We start from the raw sequence: 10,462 nt of genomic DNA, 5'->3' as shown, positions 1-10,462 counted from the left end.
AAATCTGAAAATATCAAGATTTGGTTTATAGGAGACAAGAATTTTCATGTAATAGTCCTGATGATGTATTGGTAAAACAACTTTGGAAACCAGTTTTGCAAATCTAATAAAAGGTTAAAATGCACAACTATAAAATCCTGCATGTATAAGGGATATATAAAAGGATATGCATTATAACATTATTTATAATCTAAAAAATAACCAAACCTAGGTGCTTGAGTGGCTCAGTTGGTTGAGCATCCAACTCCTGGTTTCCGCTCAGGTCATGATCTCACAGTATTGTGGGGTCTGGGCCGGGGCACCAGCAGCGGGGAGCTTGCTTGGGATTCTCTCTCACCCTGTCTCTCTCTGCCCTTCCCCCACTCACGCTGTCTCTGTGTCTCTCAAGTACACTTTAAAACAATTAAATAAAATTTATTAAAAAAAAAACAAACCAACTGTTTATCCAGTGGGGAATATAAAATTGTATTATGATATATACAGCATGTCTAGAAAGCAATACAGTGAAAGAAATATTGATAGAGTGTAACAATATTTTTATAAATTAAAAACATTAAATTCTCTACATCTGCATGCATAGTAAAATTACAAAAACATGTGCTTTAAAGTATATAGCATATTCAAGATGTTATCTGACTTTCTCAAGGGAATAGAAAAAAATTTGAAAGGAAACAAATAGAACTTCATCTTGATCTGGAATTTTCTGTCCAAAACATTTTACCTAAAGAAAAAAAAAATGTTTGTAATTCTCATGCTAGGTAACAGAATGATGGTAACTGTTCTCTATACATTTCCGTACTTTAAAACACTCTTCAAAATAAAATAACTATTGTCAACATGTCAGTTATTTCTTTTTTTAAGTGTATTTATTTATTTTGAGAGAAACAGAGACAGTGCAAATGGGGGAGCAGCAGGGAGAGAGAGAAAGAGAGAGAGAGAGAGAGAGAGAATCTCAAGCAGGCTAAGCACTGTCAGCCCAGAGCCCAACGTGGGGCTGGAACCCAAGAACTGTAAGATCATGACCTGAGCTGAAACCAAAAGACAGACACCTAATGACTAAGCCACCCAGGTGCCCCTCGATGTCAGTCATTTCTAACTCAATCTACAGGTTCATCAATTCATCAATGCAATCCCAATAAAAACCACACCAAATTATTTTATGGATATTCACAATTGATTCTAAAGTTTATATGGAGGGGCAAAAGATGGAGAATACTTAATACAATATTGAAGAAGAACAAAGTTGGAGGGCTTATGTTATCCAACTTCATAAACTTACTATGAAGCTACTCATCAAAACAGTGTAGCATTCGTGAAAGAATAGACAAATAGATAAGTGCAAGAGAATATAGAGATGACAATAGCCCCCATAAATATAATCAACTGATATTTGACAAAAGAGCAAAGGCAATGTAATGCAGCAAAACAGTCTTGTCAACAAATGGTGCTAAGACAACTAGACAACTAGACACCCACATGCAAGAAAGTTAATCTAGACCAAGGCCTTGCATCATTCACAAAAATTAACTCAAAATGGATCATAGACCTAAATGTTAAACACAAAACTAGAAGATAGTGTAAGAGAAAACCTGAATGACGTTGGGTATGGTGATACCTTCTTAGATAGAATACTAAAGACACACTCCATAAAAGAAATAGTTGATTAGCTGGACTTCATTAAAATTAAAAAATTCTGCTCTGCAAAAGACAATGTCAAGAGAATAAGAAGACAAGCCACAGACTGGGAGAAAATACTTGCCAAAGACATATCCGGAAAGTGACTTATCCAAAATACGCAAAGATTTTTTTTTTTAATTTTTTTAACGTTTATTTATTTTTGAGACAGAGAGAGACAGAGCATGAACGGGGGAGGATTAGAGAGAGGGAGACACAGAATCTGAAACAGGCCCCAGGCTCTGAGCTGTCAGCACAGAGCCCAACGCGGGACTCAAACTCACAGACTGTGAGATCATGACCCGAGCTGAAGTCGGATGCTCAACCGACTGAGCCACCCAGGCGCCCCCGCAAAGATTTTTTAAAATTCAAAAATAAGAAAACAAATAACTTGATTAAAAAGTGGACAAAAGACTTTTTCAGACACCTCACCAAGTATAATAATTATTATACAGATGGAAAATAAGCATATGAAAAGATGCTCCATATCATATATCATTAGGGAAATAAAATTAAAACAATTATGTGACACTACTACATGCATATAAGAATGGCCAAAATCCAGAACACTGATGACACCAAGTGCTAGTGAGGACACGGTACCCGAGAACCTCTCATTCACTCCTTGTAAGAATTCAAAATGGTACAGACACTTTGGAAAACAGTTTGGTGATTTCTTACAAACTAAACCTTCTCTTATATGATCCAGCAAATGTGCTCCTTAGTATTTCCCCAAAAAGAGTTGAAATCTTACATTGACATACAAACCTGCACATAGTTGTTTACTGCAGCTTTCTTCACAATTACCAAAATTTGGAAGCAACCAAAATGTCTTTCAGTAGGTGAATGGACAAATATACTGTGGTATATCCAGACAATGGACTATTTTTCCGTGTTTAAAAAAATGAAGTGTTAAGCCAAAGAAAGGTGTGGAGGACACTTACATGCATATTGCTAAGTGAAATAAGCCAATCTGAAAATGTACATGCAATATAAATGTACATGCAATATAATTACAGCTATAGGACATTCTGGAGAAGGCAAAGTTATGTAGACAGTAAAAACATCAGTGGTTTCCACAGGTTGGGCAAGGGAAAGGTTGAATAGGTAGAGCACAGAGGATTTTTAGGGCAGTGAAACTACTCTGTAAGATACTAGACGTTTGGACACATGTCATTCTACATTCGTCTAACGCATAGAATGTACAAGAGTGAACAAAAAAAAATGTAAGCTATGGACTTTGGGTGATAATGATGTGCCAGTGTAGGCTCATTAATTGTAACAAATGTAGCACTGTGGTGGGAGATGTTGATAAGAGATGAGACAGTGCAAGTGTGGGAGTAGGGGATATATGGGAAATCTCAGTACTTTCCTCTTAATTTTACTGTGAACCTAAAGAAGAAAGACCTAAAGGAAAAAAAGAGTACTTTTTTTTTTACCATATAAATAAAACAGTATTTCCTTCTTACCTTTAAAACGAGAAGATATGTGACATTTTGCTAATGTAGTTTCAAAGTATAAATTGTCAGGAACTTCAAAGTAACTGCCTCTTTTCAGTAAAATATATTATCTCTAGTTCAGTGTCGATTTTGCTGAATCTTCTGATTCCAACTGTCCTTTCAGGCTTAATGTCTTCTCCATTTGGTGTTTTATTTAATCCTGGGTTTCAGTTCAAACACTATACCAGGTGATCAATAGAAAATATGATATAATTGATCCAAATGAATGAGTGGCCCAGAAAATCACCAATAGCTATTTCACTGACTAGTATTTGTTTATATTCTATCTTTTTCCCCAGAAGTTTTGAGGAGCCTTTCAGAAAAAAGCAAATGCAAAGTGTAGAATAGAAATAGAAAAACAGGTACAAGGATAAGAGAAGATTAACACAAAAAAAGTCAGCTATAATTCTGTTTTGACTCCGAGTATCCAGGCATCAAGGTCAAAAGGAGAAACATGCTCAGTTATATAGTTTGTAGAAAGAAAAATATTATTTTAGTTTCTTTTCAAGACAAAGTTTTTCCTATTACTTAATTTTGTAAGAAATTTCCCAAGTGGGACTTAATATAATGGCTACTAATTGATGTAATAGGTACAATGTCTTTTGATTCTTTCCTGTAGGAAACTTAAAAAAAAGACGATAGATAGATATAGATATAGATATAGATATAGATATAGATATATAGATATCAGTTTATAACTTGGAAATGGAACCCAGGAAGGATAATTCTGGTAGGAGCTAAACTAATGTGCTTCAACCATTTAAGCCTTTGATGGTCTAAGTGCTTTAACTATCAGGTCTCTTATTTTATTAACCGTTGGATAGTAGCTGTATTATTTGCATTAGATGACAACGGAATTCAGAAGAACATCTTTAAAATATTGAGAAAGAATTTATTGAGAAAAAAATTTTGCAAAATTCTCATATGCCTCTTGCCAGGCTTCTCCACGTATTTGTGCAGATTGTGCCTGGCCCAAAAGCTGAGTGTGCAAGTGGCAACAGAAATGTAGCCTGCAGTCCACTCCCTGAGCCTTTATACCAGAATATGGGATATCTCATTGTAATTAATCTACCTAGAGGCAGTTCCCTGCTTGTGACAGATGGCCCATTTAACATTCATTCTTAATCCTCATCTTGTTTGGCCACCTACATTATAAAGGATGACAAAACTAAAAAAGAATATTACTTGCTATGCAATCAACTCAATTTCCTAGATTTCTATAGTAAGTATGAAAAGATTTTTGTGGATTAATCTGAACATCTATTTGTATTTATTCATTTCCTAAATCAGAAATCAAAGACTATATTGTAACTTTCTCAACTCCCTCTGGAACCAGACAGGGCCCCGTGACCCTATTCTTTATTTCTTCTGTTGAGTGCAGATATGATGACTGAAACTGAGGTAGCCATATTACAACCATGAAATGCACCCTTGTCAGCTCTGGCATTACTTATCTGCCAAAGCCAGGAGCTGCCTAGGTCCGTCATTTTCTCCTTTTCTGTAGGAAAAAGAATCCATTTTGTTTACAACACTGCAAGTTGAGTTTTCTGTTTTTACATCTAACACATTCCTTACTGATACAGTGCCATGATAGTAAAATGGGCACCAACAACGACAATATGCTCACTGCAAGTTCATAGTGCTATATAGCTCTTTTAATTCTGACATATCGGATACTCTACTTCTAGCCTGTTCTCTCCAAAGCCTGTTAAAAGTCTATTTTAAGATAATTTGTGTGTGTCTTTGATGGTCAGGGTTTGTTAGAGAACATTTACCAGCAGCATGCGTGTGTAACATTGTTCAGTCACTGTTGAGTCATTAGCTCCAAATTATGCATCAAATACCTCGTAGCCTCTTTTTGGAAGAGCCTTCCCACCCACCCCATCACTTTTTTTCCCCCTCAGATTAAATCACTCCTATATAAATGGCAAGCCTCTTCTATTTTATTCTAAGAAGTAACATAAAGTCATTTAATATAACAACATGAAGGACAAAGTTATTCCCATGGAAGCCTCTGACCTTTCCATGGCACTTTCAAATGTTTATTTTTATAACCTGCTTTGAGAATATCCCTTTACAGGCAGTAGGTTTGGAATTTACATCTTATCCAAGTCCAACAGAATCCATGTTAATAGACTTCCATTCTGCCTTGTTCTTCTATAACATTTCCCCAGAGCTCATCACTGGGCTTGAACCCAAAATTCTGTCCTCTTTTTCCTATACTCCCAAGCACCTGATAAATAGGCAAACAGATTCTGGGGCATGGGTAGCACTGCCAGAAGATGATGCTCAGTAGTCCCCTAGTGGCCTGAAAGAGTTCATGCAGTTTACTGAAATGCTTATTCTACTCTGTGGAGGTGTGAGAGATTCATTAGGCAGCAAGATCATTATGTATTTGCCAATTAGCACCTTCCTTTCCAGAAGGCACAGGAAGTACACTCATAATTCCACTTTGTCTAGGTTTGCTCTAGGTATGCAGTCAGTCCATCCAGCTGTCATAATGTATCATCATCTGAAATTTTGTTTTCGAGTTTGGGATGTAGTCTTCTGAGTTAAAAGACCCTTTAGGAGCTAGTGACAGTAATCCACTTATCTGGAGCAAAGATAAATAAATAAAAATTAAAAATAATTAATAATAAGGATACAGTGCTTTCAGAAGGAACTCGAGGGAAGAAATGATACCTAGATTATGAAGGAATGGAATCAGGGAGGCCATCAAAAATCTGGGCAGCCGCTCTTGCAGATTTGGGGTTGAAGTGATTTGTTTCTGCTGCTTTCTGTAAGGCTGATGCATTTTTGTTTTTTCCTCTCTCTTCACAGATATTTCTTTGATGTTGCATGAATTTGGCCAAACATGCCTTCCTCTAACACTGGCAACCTTAGCAAATGACACAGACCAATCTGTAATTTTTTCATCTCATTTTTAAATGCTAGAGAAAAAAAAATGGCCAAAAATGACAATGACAATGATAATTATGGGTGATGTTGGTAGTGATGTTGATGGTATTTTTGTTTTTTATTTACTATGGACAATTTCCTGTGAAAATGCCTTAATGCATTTTTAAATTTCATCCTCACCAAGCCCCTGTAATTCCACTTAATGGTGATGAAGATGATACCTAGAGATAATAACTAATTTTCCTAAGTAACTTGCCTGCTAATGAACCCAAGTTACCTGATATCAAAGTGGTATCCCAGTCTTCTGTATAATCAATGGTGGGTTGATATGAGATCAAGCAGGACAAACATGAGAAATAAGTCCCTACCCCTATAAAATAGCAGGGCAATTCTCAGAGAAAAAGTGCTGTTATGAATTACTTAAACAATGCCATCATAGTCTTCTACACATGGCCATGCCTTTCTCAAATCCTCCAGTGAGGAGCATGAAAATCTCCCTCTATTAGACTATGTTTATCTTCCAGTCTTTTTATCCATGACATTCTTTGTTTCCTATTTTCCAGTTTCTCAGAGTTATTTGCTGTTTATAAACAACATGAATGGCCACACCTCTGAGTTCATCATGCAGCCTAGAATGGCCTTTTCTTGTTTTTTTTTTTAAGTTTATTTATTTATTTTGAGAGAGAGAGAGAGTGAGTGAGCACAAGGTGGGGTGAGGAACAGAGAGAGGGAGGGAGAGAGAATTCCATGCAGGCTCCACACTGTCAGTGTAGAGCCTGATGTGAGGCTCAATCTCACAAACCATGAGATCATGACCTGAGTTGAAATCAAGAGTCATATACTTAACCAGCTAAGCCACCCAGGTGCCCTGGAATGGCCTTTTTCAATCTACTAAAAGTTTATTCAACTTCTCAAGCTCAGTCCAAATGTTGTGTCTTTCATGAAATAATCACTGACCACCATCCCCCACAGATGCCTTTTTACTGTTGCCATAGCACATGGTTAATAATATATATGTTTATCATTCAGTTCTATTACATTGATATTAACATCTATAATGTGAGCTTCCTGAAGGTGAACATTATTTTTTTTTTAATTTCTATATCCTCAGCATAAAACAAGCACTTAATAAATAAACAGACATTAAATTGGACGGATACTGGTTGAACAGGTATAAATCATGAATTCAATAACCTGTTATTTTATTTACTTACTTATTTGAGAGAGAGACAGACAGACAGAGCCTGAGAGGGGGAAGGGCAGAGATAGACGGAGACACAGAATCTGAAGCAGCCTCCAGGCTCTGAGCTGTCAGCCCAGAGCCTGACACGGGGCTTGAACTCATAATCCTTGAGATCATGACCTGAGTGGAAGCCGGGTACTTAACCAACTGAGCCACCCAGACACCCTGACATGACTTTTAGTCCCTCCATATTTGTGTTTTCAGATTTGAAATTGATATTGCCTGCCTATACTTTTCTGCCATATAAAGTATTCAATGTTCTATTGCTAACCAAGCCAAAACAATTTCAAGCTGGTGACCAGAGGACCGTCCCTTTATTGCCATTTGTTTCCCAGAGCAATTTTGTCCTTATTGCACTGGATTCCCAAACAATATTGCATGGGAATTTTCTACAGTGTCCACTGAGAGGTTGGGTATCCCTTAACAATATGAAGAAATATTGTTGGTCCAGAGAGTTTAAGAGGACCAACTTTAGAAAATGGAGTCAGAGTTGTCATACATAAATCATAGTGTATAATAGTGTATACTTTGGAATCAGCAGTAATAACTAGCTCTGGGACATTAAGGTAGTTACATACCTGTTGTATGCCTCATTTTATCCTTTTGTAAAATAAAAATGAAAATAGCTGCTTGTAAGGCAGTTGCACAGATTAGAGATAATGACAATGTACACAATTGACATAATAAGCATTCAATAAATATTAACTATTATTATATAATCTACCACTTTTTCTTCTTCCTTTAGTAGTTTTGTCCTCCAGTACCTCCCAGACCCATTTTACCACTAGGAGGAAGCTCTTTAAATCCTCCTTCTCATATCACTCCAGAATAACTCCATAGCAGAATCTTTGAATCCAAATATTCACTTGAGGAGTGCCTGCGTGGCTCAGCCAGTTGAACATCTGACTTCTGCTTAGCCATGATTCTACGTTTGTGGGTTCGGGCCCCATGTTGGGCTTTGCACTAGCAATGTAGAGCCTCTTCACACTCTCTGTCTCCCTCTCTCTATCTGCCCTTCCCCTGCTCCCGTGCTCTTAAAAATAAAATAAAAAAAAATAGACATTAAAAAAACCCACAAATATTCACTCAAGGTCTCTGTCAAAAAGCTCTTCTTTAGGATGCCCCCAAATAGCCTCAATCTCCTACTGAATGTTCTTAGGGATTATGTAATTTCCTCCTGAAACATACATTCATGAAACCTGTCCATGGTGTTTCATGGTATACTTGAACGTTTTGTTAACAGGAAACTCATTTTCTCCTATGGTACTCCTTCCTTCTTTGGATAAATACCACAATTAGAAACTACTTCTTTAATAGGATGGAAACTTATTTTTCACTGGCTTCTACCCCATGGCCTTTGCTTATACCTAGTTTTGAATTCTGATCCTGCCATTTTTTAGCTGTGAAATTAGGCAAGTTACATACTTGCTGATTTACAAAATGGACTCAATTATAGACGACTCAGATTTTTGTGTTAGTAGTGAATGAGTTGGAGTATATGGAGCTCTTAACATAATTCTAGGAATATGGTAAATGCTAAATATTTGGTATTTATTATTAATATTATGTTAATTTTCACTAATACAGTCTTAAATTGCATTCATTATTTTTAGACTGACTTGGTCTCCATAACAGTTTCTAAGCAAACAGGGAAAAATGTCCTTACTAGGTGGGAAGTAGTTACATAAATACCAGAATCCTTTGGTTCAAGCCCCTTCTATACTAATGCCTCTTTTCTATCATAGAAAGTACTATTTAGTGTCTGGTACTAAGTTTGCTTTTTCTGGGCAATAATTTTCTTTAATCATCCCTGAGTCTTTATAGTGAAATTAAATGAAATCATTCCATTTACAGCAATGTGGGTGGAACTGGAGGGTATTATGCTAAATGAAATAAGTCAGTCAGAGAAAGACAGATATCATATGTTTTCACTCATATCTTGAGAAAACTTATCTTGAGAAACTTAACAGAAGACCATGGTGGAAGGGAAGGGGGAAAAATAGTTACAAACAGAGAGGGAGGGAGGCAAAGCATAAGAGACTCTTAAATACAGAGGACAGACTGAGGGTTGATGGGGGTGGGGGAGAGGGGAAAATGGGTGATGGACATTGAGGAGGGCACTTGTTGGGATGAGCACTGGGGATTGTATGTAAGCCAACTGACAATAAATTATATTTAAAAAAAAAAAAAGAAAATGTGTTGTAGTCATCATCTGGAGAAGTTTAGAGTGAAAAGAAGAAGAGGTATGGAAACCAGGTCCTGTAATGAAAAAGAGAAGATTTTAGGGGTGTTTAGGAGCTTAAATTTGAGAGGACATGATACATAGCTTTGTTTAAATGGCTGCCATGTGGTCTTTCCCTAGCAAATCATTGTGTATGGTTTCAAATGTGAGAGCTAGGACTAGGGGCAGGTTTCAGCTCAGCACAAGTAAGACAATGTGAGAAAACAGATGCTGGATACCACTTGCCAGGAATACTGGAGGGTGTCGGGGGGGGGGGGCATTGATGAATAACCAGAAAATTCCACACAACTGTGAGATTCAGTAATCTTAAAAAAACTACTTCACAGAAATCTTGCAGTCTTTCCTTTTTTCTATTGTTTCTTCTTAGTCACAGCTAATTTATTGAAATGTTCCACAAATAATTTATGTCATGTCTTTAGAAATGATTCTTAAGACTGTGCTATGTGTCTGCAATAGGAACGGTCACCTTTGTAGAATTTAGATTCTGAAGCTACAGACTGCGAAGTGGGTGAATGCCGTGTAGATCTGGCAGGAAGATGGTGATGTGAGACACTTGTTTCTATTTCTTGTGTTCCTGAATTACTATTTAAAAAAAAATATATATATATACGTATGTATATATATACACAGTATATATATATACACATATATGATAGGGGGGATTCACAATGCTTAAAATTTTAACGTTTAAAGCGACTTCCTTTCCTCCAACTTCCATCTACCAGACTAGGTAAAGAATGCTATTTTTTCAGTTCAAACATTTCTCTGTTCACCTGTGGCGAGCCTATTAAAATAGTGCCCACAACATCAGCATTAACCATGTCCATGGATGCTTTATTCTTACAGTATTTGTACATGGGGAACCTTAGTCAGCTATTTCCAGACATTGTCTCTTATAGGCAGCAT

The sequence above is a fragment of the Panthera uncia genome (genome assembly GCF_023721935.1).
Source record: "Panthera uncia isolate 11264 chromosome A1 unlocalized genomic scaffold, Puncia_PCG_1.0 HiC_scaffold_17, whole genome shotgun sequence".
NCBI classification, from domain to species: domain Eukaryota; kingdom Metazoa; phylum Chordata; class Mammalia; order Carnivora; family Felidae; genus Panthera; species Panthera uncia.
This window is presented reverse-complemented; position numbering follows the sequence as displayed.